General features: G+C 39.6%; 1 protein-coding gene across 5 annotated transcripts in view; it reads left to right on the top strand.

Annotated features, from left to right (window-relative positions):
- LOC122806846 (cyclin-dependent kinase 17-like) overlaps positions 1–24,152 on the top strand; it is a 2,140,137-nt gene that overhangs the window by 507,260 nt on the left and 1,608,725 nt on the right. Inside the window, exon 1 of one of the 5 annotated variants that reach the window (XM_044077603.1) lies at positions 3,334–3,356. The exons of the other annotated variants lie outside the window; for them this stretch is intronic. The gene's annotated coding sequence lies outside the window, so the exon portion shown is untranslated. Of the gene's footprint in view, positions 1–3,333; positions 3,357–24,152 lie in introns of those variants that run through there. 5 annotated transcript variants of the gene reach the window in all.

The raw sequence follows: 24,152 nt of genomic DNA, 5'->3' as shown, positions 1-24,152 counted from the left end.
ACAGAACAAAAATTTTCAGGTAGTCTTGTCAGCTCCTTTCTTGTGAATGTAAGAGAAAGACAACCTGTGTCAAAACTACTTCCAAGCACTTGTCTCACACTATTACCTTTTGTTATACCCATCGCCACAAGACAAATCCATGCATGGTCAGAGCTCATTCTTGAATGCTTTTTTGAAAGGGGTGGATTCTGGAAGTATTCTAGAAGTAACAATTTTATCCTCTGTGCAAACTTGCACAAAGAACTATAAACTGCATTCCTTCTCATGGTCTAAGACCATCTTTGCTAGGATTATTCATCAGAGGGTTCTTGGACTCTTATCCATCCTTCTCTTCCCAGTCAGTCTTTGCTATGTTAATCTTGCCATATAGCTAACACTACTGCAAAAGTGATCCGTTGATGAAAATAGTACAGCTATGTAAGCAAGCCTACCATAACAGTAGATGTTCAAATGACCATTGCTGCAGTACCTGCTTCCTCCCTACATCACCTTTATTTTTGTTTGTATTGCCAAGGTGAGGACCTTTATTTTTGTTTTTTTAACATTTTCCTTGTCAGGGCTTTAGCTTCTCTTTCTTTGTTGGCATGAAAGGTCTGAAGGGCTTGGATCCCAAGAGTGGCTTTTTAGTCAGCTCAGCTCAAGCTGACTTAACAGTTTAGGTGGGTGGAATGTGCTCCGAGGATTTGGAAGCTGACCAGCTATTCTATCCTTAGCGGGATGTAAACCTATATAGTCATGGTTACTGCATCAGTGAGCATGCAAATATCTTCTGTTATGGTAAGTTTACGTAAAGAACTGTACTTTACCTCCATAGTTTCTTCTCTCTGATGCCAAAGCTTTGGGGCACCCCACCTTATCACTTCAGTTGGTGGACTGCGTCCCTCTGGTTATAAAGGAGCATTGACAGTCACCCCAGAGGAGTCCGGAACTATCATACTGCAGAGAAGCTGTTTTTTCTGCTAGCCTTATGTGAAATCCTGCGTGTTTATGTCTACATCTTGCTGGGCAGACAATGTGGAGACTTACCCTGATGGTATGCCCCATCCCTGGCCCTATAGGGTGTGCAGTCATGATCAGTCCTGCTCCCTCCATGGCCTGTCATCCCTCCGTTTCCTATGCTCCGTTAGAGGTGTACACACACACACACACAATCACCATTCCCATCCTCCCAACACTGTGGAGCACCTGAGCTACTATTTATTTATTTTTATTTTATTTTACATTTGTTGACCGGGCTAGTCTAGCTGGATATATGTCCATTTTCAGTAGAGGCCCGGGGAGAAAAGCTCCAAATGAGACAGAGGAATTTAAACAGAAACATCAGAAGGGCACTTAATTATTATTACATACAAAGATATAGTCAGAGGAAGTTTAACAGTAACATAATACTAATCACGCTGTAGTTACCTGTGTCTTGGTCTGGGCTTAATTCCTCTATGCCACTGGGCTCACTAAAACCAGCAGTGATTTTTATAGAGTTGGTAAATGCAGTTTATGCATAATGAACATATTTTGTTCACACACCATATGGTAGTTTGGAGACTTTTGTAGCAGCTTCTGTGTTCAATGACTAATGCAAGTATGTAAATTTAGATGGGGCTGTGTTACTGAAATGCTTTTCAGGACAATTTGTTCAAATGTATCCTTCAATGAAATTTTCTGCAGTATGTGCAGAAGTTCATGACTTCATATGATTTGAACTGTAGTCTGGGGGGTGTTTTTAAGGCATAGAGTTGTTTATATGGTTCTTCTCTTTAAGGGTGTGTTGTAGTATTACCAACATGTTTGTGCTTTTTCTTTGATTTTTTTTTTTCAGTGCTTCAGTCTGTGATGGTATTGATTTTCATCTCTGTAGATTTCTTGAAATAACGTCTGGTAATGTGGCTGTATTATCGGGTGTCCTAGACTTAAAGATCCAAACACATTTGTGAACTTTGGCTGCAGTAGTACTGTGAGTGGTTTAGTTTATACAGCTAGCAGTGTGTATAATTAAATTCCAACATGAACATGGGTATTGTTTTTTGTAACTGTGTAGCATGTTTGACTCTGGCTCAGACTATGCATGTGGCTTAGTTATTGAACGTGTGTTGGCAACCATTTCCATGGAATATATGTCTGAAGACTTTTAATGTTTTGTTCTGTGGAGATTAGACCTAGTAACAGGTTTTTCTTGAAAAATGCAATTCACTTAGAACCTGGCAATTTAGCACGTAGAATTAGGGTTGTGAGCTGATGAGCTTCATCCTGTGGTCCAGGGTTTGATTCTGTCATGCTCCATTTGCATTCTTCTGTTGGACTGGACTCTGAGAAAGTCATTTAACCAGGTAGTGCTCCCAGGTTGCACCTGTACAGAGACTTGTGTCTAGTGAGTTTGCATGACTTAAAGCCCAAATATCTCATGGTTACAATCTTCAGAATTCCAGTAGTTTACGTACTTTTGCTAACAAACGGATACAAGTTTGAATTATTCTGGTGGCACGTTACTAGAAATGTTATCTGTTCTGGCATTTTAATGCACTTTTGTGTTTTCAGCAAATATAACGAACAGTATCTGCAGAACAATGACTATTTACATTTCTTTTTAACCGTCTTAGTTCTGGAATTAAGTACTGGCACGAAACTTGCCTTTAGGTATGTTTTTTTAGATGCAGAGTGGGGAAGACAGCATGCATTCCTGCTAAGATGGTATTGAAACAAGTTCTGCTGGAAAAGACAGCCTTGCTTGCTGTTCATAGCTGTAAACCAGCAGGCTTTTAGAGTCCGCTGCAATGATGTCATTGTATATTGATCCAGAGATCAGCATGTTGTAGTCTGGTGAAGATTTCATCTTTTGTTTGCCCCCAGCTTTCTTACAGCCTTCCTGATGACGTTTGTTTTCAAGAGGACAATTGTCGAATGTGTGGTCCCTGAATGATCACAGCATGGTCAGATTTGAAACATTTTTTTTCATCAGGTGATGATCATAGCTCCAACTGCTTGATGTTCATTTGTACAGTTTCTCATCCAGCAAGAGAGTATTTTAACAGTCATTACTTGTGTATTGTTGGCATTAAAAACAATGGTTTTTCAAGTGTCCAAGTACCAGCTGTAGCCTCATGGAAGGTCATTCAGTAGTGATTAAACAGTTAATATCTCTTGCATGTTTTCATTTTTTTTGTGAAGTATGTTGAAGGTGTGTACGCACAGTCCCTCTACCTTATATTTGTCATTTGAAATGTCCCCAGGCTATATCAAGAATCTCATCTTTGGCTTTCATGACCTAGCCTTTTGGAGAAGATGCAGTGTCGTGTAATGCTAGTGTTTCTGGTTTGAGTGTGGACATCATGAACTGGAGGGTCTTCTGTATAGGAAGTAGGGTGCGTTTTCCTCCACCATAAAGGAGAATTTCATGATTATCTGTACATTGCATCATGAGTATTGTGTGGGCAGACACCGTAGTGTTCACATTACCGTGATGCTACTGCACAGAGCCACTTAAGTAAGGAGGAGGAAGCTTGCAAAGAGTTGCCATCCTACTGGTGTACAGGATAAAAGTTTGTTTAGTCATTAGCCATTGGAGGCATGGAAATGATACTCGCCAGTGTTATCCAAGAAAATTAAGATGGTTGGGAGCATGCAATTTTGTACAGAATTAAAATTAATATATCTGTGGCTGCTATAGTGTCTTCCTTGGCAGGGGGCAACAACAGATGTCCACATCCTTTTGCTATTCTGTTGCCCTTCCAAAGAAGCACAAACTGGAACTACATAATGCTCCTAAGAGAAACCTCTTTTTGCTGTGTAGGAAGAAGGCAAAAACTTTATCCTCCCCTCTTGAAGATATTTTAGTGAGCTTCTTACGCTAACATAGGAGAGAGGTCAGTAGCCAGTTACAATGCCATTACCACAGAAGTGCCTCTAAGAGACCTGTAAAGCTTATGGACCAGACTCCCTAATTGGTTCTCTTGTTGCCATGTTCCAACATGTACTCAAGGCAGTGTGGACACATCCTGACTTGGTGGGCCATTATTCCACCAAGGATATGCAGACCATCTAGTGACTTTGTTGGCCTCATACTGCAGTCATGGTGACTTTTTACAGAAACTTAACCTCCCACAGGCCACTGCTTTCCACTTCCCTGACAAGAAAAGTGATTAGACCTCTTCAGCCAACATTTGTTGACATCCTTAGCCTTATCCATAAAGGTGTCGAGCTGTTTGACTTGCATTTTTTTGCTAGATATGGGTATTGCTCAAGGCCTCATAAATGTTTCATAATTAGCAACATTACAGCAAGTTTGAGTCTCTTAAGATGGAGGTGGCCACTGCATCCACAGTTAGTTCAGTTGTCTTAGGATGCCGTGAATTTGGTAAGCAGGACAGAAGGCAGCTGCATTGCCTTCTGTCACCATGCCTGGCTGAGTCATTTGCCTTTTTCAGAAAATGTAAAGACATTTATAGGGACCCTTTCCAGTGGTTGTCTCTGTTTTGTTCTAAGACACCCAGCTACACCATGCAGACAAAACAAAAGGCCAGGCTTTACTGCAACTGTCATATTCTGAAGTTCTGGCACGGGACTAAGAAGGACCAGTATAGACCGTAATTCCCATGGGTGTACAGGGTAAAAAGCAGTAGCAGTCCGGCCAGAAGTTGCAGCATTACAGAAAACGTGTTTGATCAAACTACAGTTAAGGAGTCAGGGGTTCCCAGATGGCACCAGCAGTCCTGAGATGGTGTCTGACTATTCCACCAAGAAAGGAGGGGGAGATAGTTGAGAATAGTTTCCTCTTTGCCACTGGCAAAATGAGTTTAGCTAACACCAAGGACTGGATACATAAGATGCGTACTCAAAATTTTGGAGTGGTTCCCAGATTTCTGATTGGTTTACTCGATAGATTTAAGTAATGTGGTATAATCTGATATTTGTATTCTTCCGTAGGCATCAGGCTGAGGTGCCAGAGTTGCATAAAACTGTTGTTTTTGGCAGTGGTGGTTGTGTTAAGAGTACTAGAGTGTTTGTTACGCATTTTGTCTTGGGGTGGGGAACAGCTGATCTTAAACTGCAAACTCTTGTTAGAGATTGTGTAAAGTCTGAGTTGTGATTGTTATGGTTTCCACTAACTGTGTTAAGAACCACTGGATTTCACTTAAATGTAAAACTGAAATTTTAAGTGTTGCAAGAAGAAACTTGAAAAGATAAAAACGCCCACCAACCTATCCAGATAGCAGAGTCCAACAAACACAAAGTAATAAAATATTCCAAAAGGACAAAAATTCTTTTGTCACCACAATAAACAGAGCATGCTGGAGGGATAGATTCCTGTCCCAGGGACTTCCCATACTTTGGAACAGACTACCTATCTATGTCAAACAGACCTCCTCGTTAGCACTCTTCAAGAAAAATCTTGATGATTGGATGGGAAATAGGAAATTCACCCCGGGGATCACTTCTGTGGCTCTGCTCGACAGGGGCACAGGAAAATAATTTTCATGGGTGGCGAAAGCCAGGGTACCTTTTTGGCTAGGCTTATATAGGCCCTGGGGCCAATAGGCTAGTACCTACCTATGACAAATGGACCCAAAGACAGCTGAAGATTCCAGTATAAAAGACTTTAATCACAATGGCATATAAGCACTTTCACAGGTGAAACCTACTTCATCAGATGCTAATAACAGCCCCCACGGAATGCTTGTTTAAATACACAAATTTAAATGTGATTTGAGACTCCTTTAAATTTGTTTATTTAAACAAGCATTCTGTGGGGGGTTTTATTGGCATCTGATGAAGCAGGTTTCACCTGTGAAAGTGCTTATGCCATTGTGATTAAAGTCTTTTATACTGGAATCTTCAGCTGTCTTTGGGTCCATTTGTTGTTTTGGATTATTTTAAGTATGTCAGTCTGTGCATTTAAGTCTGCGGCCCCAGTGGTGCAGAGGTTAGCATTGCCGCCTCACAGCAAGAGGTTCTCCGGTTCGATCCTCGGCTGGGGTGCCTTTTGTGCAGAATCTGCATGTCCTCCCTGTGGTCGCGTGGGTTTTCTCCTGGTGCTCTGGTTTCCTCCCACATCCCAAAGATATGCTGTAGGTGGATTGGACACTCTAAATTGACCCTAGGTGTGAGTACGTGCGTGTGCCTTTTGTGGAAGGTTGGGCGCCAGGCTGGCAACTCGACACCGTAAAATTCCACTGCCGATCATGAGCGGACAGGTGATCTGCTGTGGCTAACCGGGAAAAGCCAAAAGAAGTTTTTTCTTTCATTTAAGAAAGAGTTCAGATTGAGGGTGCCTGAGTGAGGATAGCATCATACTTGAGGAACCCAACATTGACATTTTGTCCCTCCCACCTTCCTTTTCACCTACCCACCCATCCAACATTGCATGATTTCCTTGTAGTCAAGGAGCAGCAGTTCTGTCACTACTGCTGTTACAAAGTAGCATTCTCCCATTGTCAGGGTTTAGAAGAGATTGACAGTAATGAAGCATGCAGAGTGGTGGGTTGGAACGACTTTGGTATAGGGTTACCACCTGTCCCACTTTGTGAGGGACAGTCCCTCTTTGGGCAGTTGTGTCCTGCGAAAAAGCTGAAAAAATGGCAGATGTCCTGAGATTTTTGTATGGAAATATTTCCTAAGTTTTCTTTCATAGTTTCATAAAACAGTTATTTTTTATCTGAAACACCTAACTGTTATATAAAATAGCATAAGCAACTCAAATGCTACACGAATAAGCTTTTATTTTGGCAAAAAGGTGAAGTTCTATCCTTTGTACTGGTCATGGTATGTTTTGTCCTGCAAATCTGACATTTCCACAGAAAATGTCCCACTTTGAGCATTTGAAAAGGTGGTAACCCTACTTTGGTATTGCTTTTCTTACTAAAAACACTCTTCTCTGACAGAGAAATTATGACATGCTTCCATAGCTAGAGAAAATCTGTGCTTTATGAAGTGTCTTCCACTGTCCCAGATTGCCAAATGTAGAAGTTTGTGCAACAGTAACTGTGTGCTGTGCTTGTCCTCTAAATCAGACGTGTCCCATTTCAGAACTAATCTGTCTTTCATTTGCCATTGCTTCTTGATGGAAGCAGCACAATACAGTATAATTCAGGTAATGTGGTAGGTCCTACATTAGCCCGTTGGTTTCTATCAGCCACTGTTTGTTATGTTGGTACACGGATTACAGTTTAGGAAAGGTGATGACAGCCTTTATAATAGATGGCTTAGAGGAAGTCGACAGTGGACACTGCATAGGAAAAAAAAAGTCAGTTCCTGTGGGAGACCATGTCAGAGGAATACAGTTAGAAAAGAATGCCAGAGTAAGGAAATATGTTAGCCCACTTTTGTGGTGGGATTGACAGGAAATCCTCAGGCTGTTGTTGGTAGCAGTATTTTTGTGTGTGTGTGTGTGTGTGTGTGTGTGTGTGTGTGTGTGTGCGGTCTTGTCAGTTGTAAACTTTACTTCCATGCTGCCTTCATATCCTTGCCAGCCACGTGCTGCATTAGGGAGACTAGGATGCATCATGTCATGAATTCAGCTGCCTGAAGAGCCAACTTCCTAGGTCAGTGATTTTGACTACTACTGACAGATAGTACTGTCGGAAAAATGCACTTGTGCATTGGAAAGGCAATGTCTTTTTCAGGAGGAAGGCCGTTCATTTTACAGAATATGTTTAATTGCTTCATTGATATGTATTTTTGTATAACCATTGGAAGTATTTTCAGACTGCAAGGGCATCCTTTTTACGGTGTTTTCTTTTCTGTTAGTGATGTAGTTATAAGAGTACTTTTAAGTTGTAGAATACAGCATTATATTGGTCTAAATAGTGTGGTATAGTTGTAGAATGCAATATTATAATGGTCTAAATAGTGTGGTATATAAAAGGACTGCGATTTCCCATGGTCTACTGGCTATACAAGACAGCTGAATGTAATCTCCCTGTCATCTCAGATGTCCAAGTGAGAACCGCCCTAAACAAAGCAAAAAACACAGCATCAATGGGGCCTGACGGTATCCCGGGGTGCGTGTTACGTGAACTCCAAGAGGAGCTAAACCCACACATAAAAATGCCATTTAACCTTAGCCTTACTTCGGGATATGTACCTGAACACTGGCGTACAGCAACAGTGGCCCCACTCCACAAAGGGGGGTGCCTCTACAGACCCTGGAAACTACCACCCCATAAGCTTGACTAGCCTGGTCTGCAAAGCTATGGAAAGAATCATTATGGAACTCATAAATGGAGACATAGGGGACCTACAGACGCTTGACCCCGCCCAGTTCGGCTTTGTAAAGGGCAGATCCTGCCTTTTAAACCTGGTTGACTTTTTCGAAAGTAGAGCCATTGATGAGGGCAAAGCAGTCCATACAGCATACCTGGACTTGGCTAATGCCTTCGACACAATACCCCACTCAGGCATCATAGATAAGCTAAACAGCTTAAAAGTAAACCCTTATGTCACTAGATGGGTTGCAAACTGGCTAAAGGACAGAACCCATAAAGTTAAAATCGCTGGACTCAAAGCCAGTCACAAGTGGTGTCCCACAGGGATCTGTCCTGGGACCCCTCTTGTTCGGCATTTATTTCTCAGATGTTAAAGCAAACATGGGAGGGCTGTGGCTGACAAAGTTCGCAGATGACTGCAAACTAGGCGCCATAGTCGATACACCAGCAGATACACACATCCTACAAAAAGGCCTCACTGAAACGGACAACTGGTGCCGTAGTCACGGCCTTAAACTAAATGCCAAAAAATGTATAGTCATCCCTTTTGGGAAAAACAAAGTACCCACAAATTATCACATAGACAGCAACCCACTGAGTACGGAAAAAGTAATCAGAGACCTAGGGACCAAGTAGACAGCGACCTCTCATTTGACACCCACGTTGCCAAAGTGGTTAGAAAAACATTCTACCTTGCACACCTCATCATGAAGGGTTTCACATCCAGATCCAAGGATGTCATTGTACCCCTATATTCCTCCCTCATCAGACCCATGATTGAGTACAATGCCCCATTTGGTATGTACCTCACCCGGCACTTGCAACAGCTAGAGAGACCACAAAAGTACCTCACCAAAAGGATCAATGGTCTCCAACATATGTCTTATTCTGCCAGACTAAAGAAACTTCAGCTCTGTTCAGTAGCATACCGCCTGCTCAGAGGTGATCTCTGCGTGACGTACAAGGCCATGTCCAATCAGAATCTGATGGACATGCTCCACCTCAAAAAATCCAAATCCATCAGGACCACGAGAGCTAAAGACTTAAACCTCGGCACAAGTATGAATAGGACATGCTGGAGGGATAGATTCATAACCCAGAGGCTTCCCATGCTTTGGAACAGGATCCCAGCACAGATTAGGCAGAGCCCCTCACTGACTCTCTTCAAGAGAAATCTTGATGAGTGGATGGGAGATCGTAAGTTTACCCCAGGGGTCACATCTGTGTCACTGCTAGACAGGGGCACAGTAAACTAATTCTATTATATAAGGGGACCTTCACTGTGTCACTACTAGACAGAGGCACAGTATTCTAGATTTATTCTGTACATTTTTGTACCATTTCATGGGGTGGCAAAAGCCACATCACTATGGCTAGGCTTACAAATGCCCCAGGGCAGATAGCCTAGTACTATACTATGAAACTATCTTTGGACTCACTTTAAAGTGCCTTACAGCCCTAGCGAGTTAAACTTGATCCACAAAAATAAGAAATACCCATGAACATCAGATGGACTGAAGTAGGCTTTTGTGACTCTTTACAACACATCAAAGCTTAAATGTATTGCCCACAGTGAATCTAACCTTAGTGATTTCAGTGTTGCAACACATAATGTGGAGACCATAAAAGAACAAGTGTATATAGCCCCTCCCTCAAAAAGATTAATGGCAATTCATTTGATAAAATTGATAGGCAATTTCTGCACCAGATATTTTTGTTTAGCTTGTCCCGAGTACTTTTGCATCCAGTGTAGAAGTATTGATTGATATTTGCTTTTTTTAGTTGAAAGCATACTTTTTCAATTCGCACTTCTATAAAACCAAGTAAGAGTGATGTAGTGATGTAATGCTGAGCCTGAAGGGCCTCATTTGGGCTTTTCAGTAATCATGGGTAGCTAACCTTCTCCTCTTCTCAGCTGCATTCTTCCTTTCTATGGGTCCTTTACCTGTTAGACCTGACAAAGGCGATGACGCAGTTTAAGTGGTGGTGAGTGCAGCTGTAACTGTTTTGACGGGTCACCCAATTAAGAAGCCATGATCTTCCCATGACCCACTTTAGTGGTAGGCCTACAGTGACATTTTTGATTATTTCACTTAGTAGCTGCTCTGTAAATTTACAAAGAAGCAAGCAAGGCTGATTTTGCCTGGACATATTAGAATTTCATAGTACCTTTCTCTTGTGTAAGGACATATAACTTGGTGCCAGACTTTGGAAACATATCCTGTTGTGAGGCGTTTAAGACTTTGTGGCTTTAGTAATTTATTCCTTCTGTTAGATTTTAAACTCCTGGGAATGTTGTATGGCCTTGTGACGATAGTGATTTTACCTTCTTTGTTACTGTGGTGATCATCTGTTACATATTGTTGGGGTTTGGGGTCATGATTAGTGAACATAGTAATGAAATTGGAACAGAGTTTGTCATCCAGTGTGCCTCTTAACTGAGAGTAAAATGTTGCCTCATTTGTTTTACAACTACCATGTTAACTGTTTTCTCCTTAAGTATTTCAGCTTAAAGGAATACCTTGTTACCTTTATGTCTTGATTCTAGTCTTGTTCTGTATATTGTAGGTGGCTGATTTGCTTAGTGTAGTAAGAGTTTTATGCACTTTAAGTGGGATTTGTTCACAGGGATACAATTTTTTAAGTAATGCAGTCAGTCCCCCCCCCCCACCCCCCCCCGTTGCATAGCTTTATTGTTCTACTAGAGTAGTTTGTTTGTCTTTCTATGTTACTGGATGCATTGTTTGTAAAGCTGCAGTATTTTAAGCCCCTTTGTACTGTGATATGTAAGCTGTTAAAAGTATTGTACAAATTTGTTTTACAGTGAAGCGCATTTCTTATGATTTTCTTTGATAGATAGGTGGAGGAGTCCCCCAGGTTGGGAAGAGATGATGGGAGACCTGAATGACATATGGTTATCTGAGCACTTTATTTCTGTATCATCAGAGAGCATAGGATTTGTTGTAAAACTAAATGAACATGCCTGAAGCAACTAGTCCTACCTCTCACTTGGAAGAGTTCAGTCTTATCTGTAAGTTGGGAAGGTCGCTTAATGGTTAAGGTGTTTGCCTTACAAACACAAGGTGCAGGGTTTGAGTCTCACAAGGGATAATTGGCTAAGCTTAAAATGGCAGTTAGCTTAGTACTAATCTATGAACCTATGAACCTAAGTACCAATTTCAGGACTGAAGAGACATGGTTTAGATTTTAGTAATAAGTTCCTTTATTGATATTAATATTTACAATTTTCCATACAGTCCTCCTGTACACTGCACTTTTTCCTGGTGGTTGACCCATTTCTATTTTAATTCCCTTATCCCTCACATTTCTGACCACCCAAATCTTTAGACATCAGGCTCAACCTGTTACCTTAAGTTGTGTAGCTTTCCTTTCCACCTTCTTGTTGTCCACACAATACAGTGCTGACTATTTCATCCTTGTCCCAGAATTTCTCTCTAGTTCCCCTTGACTTTCCCTCCTGCTCGTTCCTTTCTTTTCTATCCCTTCCTGTATGTCCATGCCTTTTGCTCACTCATTTTAGCATCCCAGAGGTCCTGCTGTCTTAATCATTTCACTGGGTCTATACTAACTTTTTCTTCTCCTGTTCCTTCGTTTCCTCCATTAATTATCTAATCTCCCCAGTCTTTGGCTCTTGGTTAATTTCCAATTCACTTGTTATCCCTTTCGTAGACATTAGTAAAGTTACCAGTGCTTTTATATGCCCATGTACTCCTGCCTCCTCTATCCAGGAGATGAGAGATCAAGAAGTGCTACTTCACAGCAAAGTTTTTAAACTGATGGATAAAAACAAGTACAGTCACAGTCACTGCTAGACCAGGAATCATTTGTATTTACCTATTTAAGAGTGATTGACATCTGGAAGAGTGACCACCAGCATTTTCACAGGAAGTATTTTAGAGTGAGGTCATACAAAAGTGAGTTCTGAACTGTAGCCAACTTTGTATAAACTGGAAAGATCAGTGAAAAAGAATCTGTACTTCCATCATGGGCTGGAGTAATACACCATTTGCTAAATACAGGAAAGAGAACATAATACAAGTTTTGTGCAGTTCGTAAAACAAAAAATAAAAGGAAAATTAAGAACATGACAATGTTTTATAATTTTAATCCGAAGCGGGTAATATTTGAAATTCCAGTGAAGAAATGAAAAGGTAAATGTTTTATTTTGCAGGTAATATCTAATAAGCAAAGAAAAATATGGCAACTTGATGTTTGAGCGAGCGTAATAAGTTCTGTAGGCTTGGACTCATGTAATATTTCAGTCTCCTTTTGTTTGCTTGTAGCAGGCATACCAACTGCAAGATTGCTAAATGTTGAAGGTGCAGAAATATTCCTTTACCTTTGAAGTTGAGCACTTTTTGAGTTGTAGTGTGAATATGCAGTAGACTGCCCTCTGCAAAAATGCACTTTTCATTAAAGCAACAGCTGCTATTTGCCTTTTTAACAGTGGTCCCTCTCTACAAAGGTGGTGCCTCAATGGATCCTGGAAACTATTGCCCCATACGCCTGACTAGCTTGGTCTGCAAAGCTATGGAAAGGATCATCATGGACCTCATAAATAAAGATATTGGGGACCTACAGACACTGGATCCTACCCAGTTTGGCTTTAAGGGCAGATCCTGCCTCTTAAACCTGGTCGATTTCTTTGAAACCGTCACCAAGGCCATTGACGAGGGGAAAGTGGTCCACACAGCCTACCTGGACCTCGCAAAAGCCTTCGATACAATACCCCACTAGGGCATTATAGATAAGCTCACCAGCTTAAATATAAACCCCTATGTCACTAGATGGGTTGCAAACTGGCTCAAGGACAGAACCCACATGGTTAGAATTGCTGGAGCCATGTCAGACTCCAAACCAGTTACAAGTGGTGTCCCACAAGGCTCAGTCCTGGGACCTCTCTTGTTCGGTATATATTTTTCGACGGTGCAGGCCAACGCGGAAGGACTGTGGCTGACCAAGTTCGCAGATGACTGCAAACTGGGCACCATAATCAACTCTCCAGCCGACACAAGCATCCTCCAAAAGGGCCTCATAGAAACAGACAACTGGTGCCAGAGCCATGGCCTCAAGCTAAACGCCAAAAAGTGTATAGTCATCCCCTTTGGCAAAAACAAAGTGCCCACAAATTACCATATAGGTGGTAATCCATTAAGTACAGAAGAAGTCATTAGGGACTTAAGTTGATAGCAATCTCTCATTTGACAACCACGTGGCCAAAGTGGTTAGAAAAACATTTTATATAGCCCACCTAATCATGCAGGGATTCGCATCTAGATAAGGGGAGGCCATCGTGCCTCTTTACTCATCCCTCATCAGGTCCATAATTGAGTACAATGCCCCTTTTGGGATGTACCTTACCAGACACCTGCAGCAACTGGAAAGACCCCAAAAGTACCTCACCAAGAGGATCAAAGGGCTCAAACAGATGCCATATGCTGCCCGGTTAAAGAAACTCCAGCTCTACTCAGTGGCATACTGCCTGCTCAGAGGAGATCTGTGCCTGACGTATAAAGCCATGTCCAACCCAGAATTAATGGACATGCTGCACCTCAGAAAATCCAAATCCCATCGAGCTACGCGCTCGAGAGACTTGAACCTCAGCACTGAAATAAATAGGACATGCTGGAGGGACAGATTCATAACCCAGAGGCTCCCTTCACTCTGGAATAAAATCCCAGTCCAGGTTAGGCAGAGTCCCACATCGACTCTCTTCAAGAGGATTCTTGATGAGTGGATGGGAGATCGTAAGTTTACCCCTGGGATCTCTTCTGTGTCACTGTTAGACAGAGGCACAGTATACTAACCTCAAAAAAAGGCATAGCAAAATTAATTTAAAATGGGTTGCGAAAGCCAAACACACTCTGGCTAGGCTTATAAATGCCCTAGGGCAGATAGCCTAGTATGAACCTATGAACCTATAGCAATTAACTTGGGTGCAGCAATTAATAATAGCCATGTACCTGAAAAAACAAGGGAGTGGTACTGAAGCTCAACAGTTTAAAAAAAAAAAGGTTGGAGATAATTTATGTCCTCTTTTTGTGTACAGTCTTCAAGAAAGAGAGTAGAGGTGCACCTCCAGGCCATGCTTTCAAAGGGGGTGCTGCATGACCACATATGGACGAATAGATCAAGAAAGAACTTTAAAACTGGGCTTGGGTTTCTGTTGCATAGAGGCATGAAGCCCTGACTGTAGTCCACATAGCAAAGGCATCCATGAATTGGGCCTGAGCCTTACAGCCCATTCACTTCCAAACCTGATGCAGCTTTCAGGCATATTAAAGAAGTCAAAGCCTCTGAGGACAGCAGTTTTAAGAGCAACAGTTGACAAGTTGTGATAATGTAATGATTTCAGTTCATAACCAAACAGTCATTGACTTTGGTTTGACTTACAAGTTTTGACATTGGGAATGTCTGGGAGGTTAGAAACAGAGATGAAAGGCCAGACAACTCATTACTGGACCTAAGGATGGGATTCGGATGCTTTAGGGATGACCATAGGCAGAGATCTAATGCCTGTTTGGTGAATGTAATGGGTGAGACAAGATACTTTGCTAGCTTGCTTGTTTGTGGAACTGTGCACGAGTTCAGGCCTCTTCTTATTTCACAAATGCTACATAGGAAGCTATGATAAATAATCCTTCACTAATGCTATCAGTCATCATAAAAATAATGGCCTGTTCTCCTCTGCAATATTTCTGGATCTATCCAAGGCTTTTGACATGTTCTCACATAAACTACTAATCTCTCTTCTCACTAACCTATTCTTTTTCCAGTCAGCTACTGATTGGCTTCACAGCTATCTAACTGGCTGCCAACAATCTGTTGTCTGGCATAATTACCTATCTCCTCGACTTCCTGTAACACTCTGTGTTCCCCAAGGCTCAATCCTCATTCCCCTACTATTCTCACTCTTCACCAAAAATCTATTCACAGCCACCAGGCATGCTTCTCTTATACAGAATGTAGATGACTCCACCCTCCTCTGCTCAGCCCCAACTGTACATGAACTTCACAAGATCACACAGGGAGCCTTTCTAGATCTAGAGAGTCTCTGTATCAACTTACCCTTTTCATCATACTTTTTGATAACCTCTGCAGCAGAGCAACCAAAAACTATATTTTTCTTTCCCAAGGAGAATTTAAAAATCTCATTTTTCACACCTGGGAGGTTCTGAGAATGCAGCCAGGCAAACCTTCTCAAAACCGTACCAGTGGCCACAGTCCTGGACAAAGTATCAACTAAGTCACACACACACTGTAAACAAAGAATTGTAACCTGTGAAATGGAAGAAACTAAATTATTTAAAGCAGATTTTTCATCAGAAGTAGAAACTGCAGACAGAACATTCCTCATACTCTCACAATTTGAATAAACTTTAACATAAGAGGCTGACTGTTAAAAATTCTGAAAATCAACGTTGCAGAAGCATTTACTTTTTCTCTTACTTAATCTCCCAGTCCTTGTCAGAGAGAGTAGGATTGGAATTATCCAAATGTTTATCAGCAGTAGTATTTAATAAAACTGTAGCTGCTGAGTCAGGTTTGGGATGAGTATATAACAGCTTAGAATCTATAAAGTTCTTCAGTCTTTGATCTGCCATTTTAGGGGCAGCAGGCTATCAAGAAAAATGCAGCCAGTGACACCCACATCCTCCAGAGCTGAGAGTACTGAAGAAATGGGTTCATGTTCAGGAAATTCCTTCTGTAACAGGTCATACTGCCTTTTGAGGGATTGTGAAACATCAGTGTTATCCCACTGAAAACACTGGGACATTCTAGCTGTAGTCTCAGAGAAAAACAACTCCACACAGGGAGAATCAAAAATTCAACTGTCTTCTGAATCAGACAGCTGAGGAGAAAACTCTGTATTTTTACCTTCATCTTCCTGTCCAGGTTCAGACTCCGGATCTCTTTAGGAAAAGAAACCTCTCTTTACCAGAATCCACTGTATAAGAAGGCTCAATAGCCATTGCGCTTGCATTGTTTTATTAGAGAATGTTTATCATATGTTTTATTGGTGATGTCCAGGTAGTGCAGTAGAAATTGTTTTGCAGCATGTTAAAAACATTTTAAAACTGGGTTCAAGGCTGCGTAATAATTTTTTTCATAGAATGTAGGAGAGAGGATTAAAAGATGCTATTTGGGTAGGCTAATTCTCACCTTTAGGTAGAGTAATTCTACGTTGTCAGTATTTCTCATTGTAGTCTATGATTGTTGTTTACCTACGGGTTGTAAGTATAGAAATAGCTTGAGTCTTGTTTATGGTGGTTCCGAAAAGACATGAACTTTACAGCACTTTTATTTGTAGTCAGAAGTACATATTGTTTGCTTTAGTGTCTCCTTATTAATATAGAATAGAAGTAAGGTGTGTTATGCTTGTGAAACGTTTAAGAACTCTAAATGGACTAACTCCAGCTATATTTGCAAGTGTAACAATACATGTTGGAAACAGAGTGCATCAGTACATTAATTTAATGCAAAGATAATGTGCAGAGATTTTTCCATATCTTTTTGCTGCAACTATGCACTGGTAATGTAAAGTAAGCTTTTTGATTCTTAAATCATGTTTACTTTATAGTGAAACTATACATATTATTTGTACTTGTATTCACTGTATGTTCTGATTACATGTATTTTTGGTCGTCTTGATGAGGTCTATGTCAGCATCTCGAAATTGTAATAGTTTGAATCACTAAATATCGAACTAAAATGATTGAAATATTACATTTTCGAATGCCGATTAAAAAAAAAAAAACACAACCCCCCCCTAAAAGATGTAGGGGGGCAAGCCCCCCTGCACCCCCACCCCCCTGCTACTTAAATATACCAACTCCGAGACCGCACTACATTGAAGTAAACGGAAATCTCCCCTTATGGAGATTTCCGTTTACCCGTTCGATGTTCTGCACTTTTGGCATTCTCGCATCGACAATGTCGTATTTGGTATTGTCAGCATTCGAGATGCTGATAGGAACCCCCCTGATGTGGGAAGAAAGTTTCTAAGCACTTTTTCTGTAGTCCACAGAAGATTTCAAGAACAAGAGAGAGAATAAGGAATGATGAAGAAACAGGAGAGAAGCTCAAGAAATAAGAGACTGGGAATTTGGATGTGGATCCTTAAGGATAGTAACAATAACCATACAGAATTCATAAAGTAGCATAAAGTATTCTAAGAACTAAGCCAGCACTGGAATGGAGGAATGAGATTTTGCTGCTAGGAAAGACCTCAAATAGTGGTATAAAGAATATAAAGAAAACACAAGAGGGGGTCTAGAATTGACTGGATAAGACTGTCAAAGAAACCAAGGGATTGGGAGCAAATAATTAGAGAAGGAAAGGTAATAGAATGGGAAGAGGCCAAGAATACATTTAGACTGCAGGATAGAGATTGCCTTTTCTATCAAGAATTGATATTCGAGTATAGGCAAAGAGTAAGGGATAGTGGGATCCAAAGTGAAAGGCCAGCAGTGGTGGAGTTTTGTAGTAAAGTTTAGGACAGAAGCAACTGTTAAAAAAGGAATAAATTAGTAGGACATAAAATATTGCTTGATAACAATAGAAATCAATCAGAGGACATTCAAAGGGATTGGGAAGATGGATTGAATAAGCAATTCACAAAGAAACAATGAGAGGATATATGTATGGCTCCTAAGTATGTAATAAAGTCTTAAAGATTTTAGGATTTTTGCTTGGAAATGTTTGCATATGTTTTTTATACCCCAATCAAACTGCAAAGAGTTTTTCGTCAGGTAGCTTGCAAATTTCGGAGGTGTGAAGGGGAAGAAAGAGTTAACTGGTAACATATTTTGAAAGCGTAATGCACTGGCAAGACTTTAAAAATTCCCTTCAGATTACTCTGTTGGAAATACTGGATGATTAAATTGCAGTAACTAAGGAAATTAATTTTTGAGCTGTGATACAGAATTGGCATTGCCTAGGCATAGTAAAGCCTTGCCGAGTTTAATTCTGGTGGATGCCAAAAAAGCAATTACTAGAAAATGGAAATTGGTCTAAACCAACCATACTAGAAGTAGTGAATATATTAACAGAGGTAAAAGAACTGGAAGTGGGATGTTTAGAAAAGGATCCAAGCAAATTACGTAGAAAAAATGGAGAATTGTGGGAAGAATACAAGCAGAACAATGGAGGAGGAATGAGGTTTAAGGAATGGCAGGAATTGAATGAGCTTTGTAATGTTCAATTGACAATAACTAGATAGAAGATTATATGTGATGTATAATGTTTACAAATGAAAATATGTGAATAAGCTTTGTTTTCATTTATATAAATGCATTATTGCCTATGTTATAAGTGATGATTCAATAAAAATGTTTCTTGTTTAAAAAAAAAAAAAAGAGAGAGAGACCGAGCCCAGCATAACCAGTGTATAACAAGAGTGGTCAGTAAAACAATAAATACATGCAGCTTAACTACAAAGCAACAAAAACCAAATGGAACAGCATAAGATTCTCAGTGCATAGTACTTGGCTTATAGTATGCTTGTTTACCAAAGGGATAATCACTTTTAGGAAGGCAATCTAGGAGTGCTTAGTGTTCCATCACAGTTTAGGCTTTACATTATGCACTGTGGCATGTGATGCCGCCAGAGTGACCTGCATTTTTGTCCTATCCATGCCTTTTATATGGTGCAATATTTAAAGTTAAGGCCTTTGTAATATTTAATTCTTCCGATGACATCACAGAAAAGTTCATTGAACTTTACCCTTGATGATGTCAGCACAGAAAGAGCATGCAAGTGCATCAGTAGATTTTAATGGATGCACTACAATGAATTTGCGAGTCCTGTCCATTTAGGTATATGGATGCACCCACCTTATCACTCAGCTGACGTCATCAAGCGTTTAAGTAGAATTCTGTGGGAAGTTTCTTAATAAAAAGTCGATGAATCTTTTTATTATGAAACCAACCACTTAGTTTTGGTAAGATCAGGTGGAAAATACATTGGAGCACTTCACTTTTCAAAGTGTCACAATATATATCAAAACTGTGACTGAGCACTTTACTGTAGAAGTATACAAGTCACTGAATGTGTTGGTGGGCAACTGCTTAGGTTGCTGGAAAAGTTTTCATTCCAGAAAATAAACCTATTTTATTGTAGGGCTGGCATTAAGGTGATTAAACATACTCTGTTTTCTTCATAGATGAGATTATCACATGGCATTTATTTTTATTTTTTCCAAGCCACGAATACATATTGAACCTGAGATTGCAATGTCCAAGTGTACTCCACATTTAACTCCACTACAAAAAAATATATATATATAAAAATTCATCTCTGCAGTTGTAATTAGAATTGGCTAAATGATGACAGCATTAAGTATAGATTATTCACAATAGGCCAAGAGGAAATAAAAGAGAAAAAATTAATTTCTTTTATTACGTGGAAAAAAAAATCCAATGAACATATCACAGAAATGCAAGACAGTATGAAGTGCATACAAAACAGACCACAATTAGTTTCAGAAAATCTGTAAAAGAAGAGAACAATGAACCAGTATAAAAATAAATAAATAAAAGCATTAAACAAAGCAATTCAGCATTCATAAGCAGTACAGTAAAATGACACTGTAAACTACATCTGCTTTCAAGAATCTAACTCTCAAGAAGGTACTAAGTTACCAAAAATGTTTTACTTAATGTAGTGAACTATTAATATATATGTATGTGTGTGTGTATAAAAATATGTATAATATTTATGGGTCTATGTCAGAATATCAACTTTTCCCCTCACACCCCCCTGCAAATGATATATACCAACTCCGAGATTTCACTACAATGAGTAAAAGGGTAAATTTTCCGATCATCGCTGTACTGTGGTCTTCATTCAAACGCTTCCAAGTTTTCAGAAACTCGATGATATGGAGTTAGTGTCTGAAAACTTGATCAACTGATAGGGACACATATGAGTGTGTGTGCGTATATATATATATATATATATATATATATATATATATATATATATATATATATGTTGTCTTTCGGCTTTTCCCGGTTAGGGGTCGCCACAGCAGAACTCCGGTCCACTAATGATTGGCAGTAGATTTTCACGAACACCGAGGTGCCAGCTCGACGTTCAACCTTCAGTGAAGGCACGCCCATTTACGCATGTCTTTCGAACGCCCACCCAACAGCGGGGAGGACATGCAGACTCCACACAGAAGGCACTCCCTGCACTCCAGCCGAGAATCGAACGGGAGAACCTCTTGCAACAATGCTACCGCTGCACACACACACACACACACACACACACACATATATATATATATATGTGTGTGTGTGTGTGTGTATATGTATATATATATATATATATATATATATATATATATATACACAACCAAAAGGAGACAAGTATAAAACAATACTTCACCCAAAAAAATATACTTGTCGAGGAAATAAGGCAACCTCTGTTCTTCCTTAAAATATTTTAATGTTCCACCACAGGTAAATAACACGCCATCCAGGAGCACAAAACACAGCAACAACACAAAGAGCATAAACGCCGATGAAATCCACTGCGTTTTCGTTTCAGAAACTTCTTCCGATGAAACTAGGTACATAATGAAGTTTCATGAAGCTCTTATATACTCTCCACATTGAAAATCAACACTTAATTGACAAATTAATTGCCCAATTAAACAATTAAAATTTTTAAAAGTGCCCAAACCTTATATGGATTTCCTGTGTATATATATATATATATAGGAGCGCTACAGAATCCTGAAAGCCCAAAATCCTGAAAGATCAAAATCCCGAAAACTCAAAATACTGAAAACACAAAATCCTGAAAACACACAGGATACTTATTCCAGCACAAGTACATGCAAAAAGAAATAAAACACAAACTATATTACTGTTTTGCAAGTATAAGCAGAGGGGCAAGCCCCCTGCACCCCCCATGTGGGGGGCTGCGGCCCCCACACCTGCTACTACTTATATATATCAACTCCAAGATTGCACTTAGTGTGGTGAAGTGCAATCTCGGAGCTGATATATTTAAGTAAGGGGTGCAGGGGCTTGCCCTGCATATAATTGAAGAGTAATATGTTTCTTTATGTACTTGTAGTGGAATATAGTAAGTGTTTGTATCCTGTGTGTTTTCAGGATTTTAAGTTTTCACTATTTTGAATTTTCAACTTTCAGGATTTTGGTCTCAGGATTTTGGGCTTTCAGGATTCTGTAGCGCTTCCATATATATATATATATATATACATATATATATATATATATATATATATATATATATATATATATATATATAGTGGTGTGTTTGTGTGTGTGCGTAATATGTTATATATACATAAACACACACATTTATATTAATGTATGATATTGTGAATCAGTAGTGTAAGCAACCATGGTCCATAACTCAAACGTATCACCAAAATGCATACTCCCAACACAACACAGTGTTGCAGTGAATGATGCACAAAACTCAATATTAAAAATCTCAACCATATCAGAAAACCAACAAGGACAGAATGTATAATACGCTCACAAACAAAACCATGCACACAGAAATAACATGAACAAATTGGAAACCAACAGAAATTGTGAAATGCATAAAATGAATACAAACCTGACCACCACATTTAACAGTAAAAGCACACCTATACACTGTGGCTCAAGTATCCAGTTCCACCCACTACCATCAATATATGATGATCCACCGGGTGTATAGTCTTACTATCCACTCCATGGATACCAGTCACATGAGTGTCAGTGACTTTAGTCTCTTTACACCACTGCGACCGAAAAATAAACCAACAAATCAGATAACTGTAAAATATGAACATAGCTCCATATATAATTAGGAACACCCACAAAGTGGATTTAGAGGACCTGGCTTCCTAGGCCTTTCTCCACATCATTCTGATATCAGTGCCTTGCAGAGATTTCCAGAATGACTTAATATAACTAAGTTATTGCATATATATATATATATATATATATATATATATATATATATGTATATATATATGTATATATATATATATATGTGTGTGTGTGTTATTACATGCACACACACACTCACACTTTAATTTCCATGGAGGTCTAGTAATGCTCTTCAGTGTTACACCATCCATTCTCCTAACCCTAAGTATAGTTCGTTGCAGCCAGCTAGGGAAGGGCAAATCTAGTTTGTTAATGTGTCCACTCTTAAAACATACTGGAAAAATAGTACGTTAAAGTCAGCAGTCTTCCTCATTTACAAATGGATACCAAATGTTAGTCAACACACAGAAGTACCCATATATCAATGAATAATCGGCCATAAGGCTTAAAATTAAATTATTTTTATTAAGAAAAAGTTGAGTAATACAGTTTGTTATATAAACAGAAAGAGGCAGTTGCACAGATACATATAAGATAACCAGTTTTAAACAGATTTTGTAATCCGTCTGCCCAGCTAAATGTTTCTTGACAAAACCCCAACAAAAATAGTTACTAGATACTGAAAATACAACTACTACAGGCAACCAAAACACAGTTGTTTTCTGGGGATTGCACAGTCCATGGAGCTCATGCAAGACACCACAAAGAACTGTTCCAAAATGGCTCATGTGAGATGAGTTTTCCCAGCAAAACTATCACACCACTTGACCTCTGGAGAGGTAATTACAAGGAAAAATGCATTTAGCCCAAACAAATACCCCCCACCCTGCATCCAATCGAAAGGTTCTTACATCCTAAGCCTAGCCTAAGAGTCTGCCTTCTGCCGATCAGTCAAATTCAAACTGCAGACTGTTCTTTCCGTTCAGCCTGGCTAGCTTTGTAAGTGTGCACTTGTGAGCCTGTGGCTGTCATTCACCATAAAGGAAAAACGAAAGTTGCAGTTTCAATAAAAGTTGCCTTCCATCCTTATGAAAAGAATTGCCATGTTTTACACTTTACAGTTAGCTGCAACTCCTGAGAAAATTTTTACATGTCTTATGCAACTGTTTCTCTAGTGTTTAGAATAATTTTAGCAAAAATATGCTGCACATTTTACAGAAAAAGTTGCAAACTTTATACACTTTTTCTTTCTGTTTCAGTTTTCCTGAGTTACCCGCGGTGGTGGTGCTGCGGTAGCGTTGTCGCCTCACAGTAAGACGCTGTCCAGTTCGATTCTCAGCTAGAGCGTCTTCTGCGTGGAGACGTGCGTAAATGGGCGTACCTTCGTTGAAGGTTGTGCGTCAGGGCTGGTAACTCTGCACGTAAAAATCAACTACCAATCATTAGCGGACCGGAGTTCCACTGTGGCGACCCCTAACCGGGAAAAACCGAAAGACGCAAACAAATAAAATGATTGCAGGTGTTAATGTACATCTTCACATGACTTGAGCAGTTGCAAGTTCCATCACACACCTTTATTTTACATCTAAGGAAAATATCCATATTTGTTAGTTTTTCCATTTCCTTACAATGTAACCATAAACAACACAACAGTAAACAAAAATAATAAATGTGAATGTACATATATGTACTATTCCCATTGTATACTTGATACACACGTGACTGTAAGTCCCTATCTAGTTTGCTGCATTTAAGAGCTGATTAAACTGTAAAGATTGTATTATGTCTATACCTATTGTTTAAATGGGTGCATTATTGTAACATTGTTACACATTTTTAAGTAGCTGTACATGAATTGGTTATTTTTAACAATTTATATTTTTGAAATTGAGACATTTGAGATGTTCTGTTCTTTAATTATACCTTTTTACTGGTTATAGGCATTGTGTGGTTAACTCGTGTTCTGAAAGATTGCAGCATTTAATTAAGTTGAATCTGATGAAGTTCGGTATTAATAAAGAATTAAAGTATTCATTCTTATTTAATTTGCTGGCTCTGTGGTTTGTGAAAAGATTTTTTAGTTTTTCAGTGAAGTACAATTAATCAAACACAAGCGTATGTGTGGTGTGCTTGTGTATC

The sequence above is a fragment of the Protopterus annectens genome, chromosome 7.part0 (genome assembly GCF_019279795.1).
Source record: "Protopterus annectens isolate FY-2018-M chromosome 7.part0, PAN1.0, whole genome shotgun sequence".
NCBI classification, from domain to species: Eukaryota; Metazoa; Chordata; order Ceratodontiformes; family Protopteridae; genus Protopterus; species Protopterus annectens.
Note: the sequence above shows the minus strand (reverse complement) of the source record. Positions and strands in the feature narration are given on the sequence as shown.